General features: G+C 41.4%; 1 non-coding gene across 1 annotated transcript; it reads right to left on the reverse strand.

The window, feature by feature from the left end:
- Positions 1-1170: 1170 nt before the first annotated feature.
- On the reverse strand, positions 1171-1277 carry LOC141681608 (small nucleolar RNA R71). Its single transcript, XR_012559035.1, has one exon. It is a non-coding gene; the product is annotated as a small nucleolar RNA R71 (small nucleolar RNA).
- Between the last annotated feature and the right edge of the window lie 988 nt (positions 1278-2265).

Here is a 2265-nt window from a genome sequence, read left to right on the forward strand (position 1 = left end):
CTCTAACAGTTTTATTTGCCCTATGTAATCAAAAGGAATAACTTGTGCTTAAATCGTTGTGTTGTCAATTTCTGTAGACATATAGGAACTCAACATAATTGATGACTATTCAACTTCTATCTTAATTGTGGATGCTTGGTAGAATGGTATTAGTACAATGAAAGTTGGCTTTTATCAGTTTCGTGTTATTCGATTAATGTCATCACTGTCACATGCTAAAGGTAATAACAATGGCTATAGAAGGAAGTAATAATGAAGTTGTGATCTCATGAGTGTTTTATTATTGATAAATTGAAGTGTTAGTTAACTAGTTAATTATAGTTAATATTTAATCAACATTTTTAAGTGTTATCTTAACATTGAGAAGTAATCATACATTGGTGAGTGAGTTTAATTAGACAATAACTTAGTCTGAGTCTCTGAGGGAACGAACTAGAAAGTATTCTATATTACTTGCGAACGCGTATACTTGCGTGAATATTAGTGCGTAATTACGCCCTAACAAGTTTTTGGCGCTGCTGCCGGGGACTCGGCATATTTGTTTAGTTTATGTACTTACCATCATTGGTCATTAGGACTCAGTGATTAGGACGTAGTAGTTACTTACTCTTTTCGGTTGTGTTTCAGGTACTTTAGCAAGCGTTTATGCAAACTCGTTCTCGTGCTCGCAAGAGGACTTTAGATACAGCTGAGGAGACAGACGAAGTTCTTGATATTCCGGAGAAGTTAGATTTTGAGGATTCGGATTCAGGAACTGAGCAGAAAGGACCAGTAAACATGGGAGATCGTATTGTTCAAGCTGATCCAGCTCTTATGGTTTTTTCTCGGCCTAAAATTGATGACATTCAGACAAGCATCCTTCATCCGGCTATTCAAGCTAACACCTTTGAAATCAAGCCGGGCACTATTCAGATGGTGCAGAATTCTGTTTCTTTTGGAGGAGCGGCAACTGAAGACCCCAACATGCACATAAGGAATTTTGTCGAGATCTGCAGCACTTTTAAGTATAATGGCGTGACTGATGAGGCTATCAAGTTGAGGCTTTTCCCATTCTCACTGAGGGATAAGGCTAAAGACTGGTTACATTCTGAACCAGCTGGGTCTATCACTACGTGGCAAGATCTTGCGCAAAAGTTTCTGGTGAAGTTTTATCCAATGGCAAAGACTGCTGCTATGAGGAGTGCTCTTACTCAGTTTGCGCAGCAACCTACGGAATCTATGTGCGAGGCTTGGGAACGCTACAAGGAAATGTTGAGAAAATGTCCACATCATGGAATGCCAGATTGGATGGTAATCACTGGTTTTTATAATGGTTTGGGGGCCCAATCTCGGCCCATGCTCGATACAACAGCTGGAGGAGCCTTATGGGCTAAAAGCTATACTGAGGCGTATAATCTTATAGAGACAATGGCTGCAAATGAGCATCAAAACCCAACTCAGAGGATGACATCAGGCAAGGTAGCAGGTATTCTGGAAGTTGATGCAGCCACCGCTATTGCAGCCCAGCTCCAAGCGCTATCAATGAAGGTTGATTCTCTGGCCACGTATGGAGTTAATCAAATAGCTATGGTTTGTGAGCTTTGTGCAGGTTCTCATGCTACGGATCAATGTTCTCTTGTTAACGAATCTGTTCAATATGTGAATAATTATCAGCGACAATAGCAGCCTGTGCCAGCGACCTATCATCCTAATAACAGAAATCATCCAAATTTCAGCTGGGGGAATAATCAGAATGCTATTCAGCCAACATATCAGCAAGGAGTAAGTAAACAGTTTAACCCACCTGGATTCCAGCAACCACAGCAGTATGCTACAAGGCAATCATATCCTCAACAGGGAAGTGCAGCTGCACCTACTAGTGCTGATTTTGAGGAACTTAAGCTGTTGTGCAAGAGTCAGGCGGTTTCTATCAAGACCTTAGAAAATCAAATTGGTCAATTAGCCAATGCAATGCTCAATCGTCAACCTGGCACTCTTCCCAGTGACACGGAAGTACCAGGCAGGAAGGAAGCTAAAGAGCAAGTCAAGGCTATTACCTTAAGGTCTGGAAAAGTAGCTGATGCTGAAAAGGAAAAAGAAGTCGAAGCTGAAGTTAGAGATGAAGAATCTAAGCAAAAGGAGAAAGTGGCGGAACCAAGGAAGACTATTGTTGAACACACTCTGCCTGAGGCTAATACAGGGGAGAAACAGCTCTATCCTCCACCACCTTTTCCTAAGAGATTGCAGCAACAAAAGCTGGATAGACAGTTCAGGAAGTTTCTGGAG

Source organism: Apium graveolens, chromosome 8 (assembly GCF_009905375.1).
Source record: "Apium graveolens cultivar Ventura chromosome 8, ASM990537v1, whole genome shotgun sequence".
In the NCBI taxonomy this organism is placed as follows: Eukaryota; Viridiplantae; Streptophyta; class Magnoliopsida; order Apiales; family Apiaceae; genus Apium; species Apium graveolens.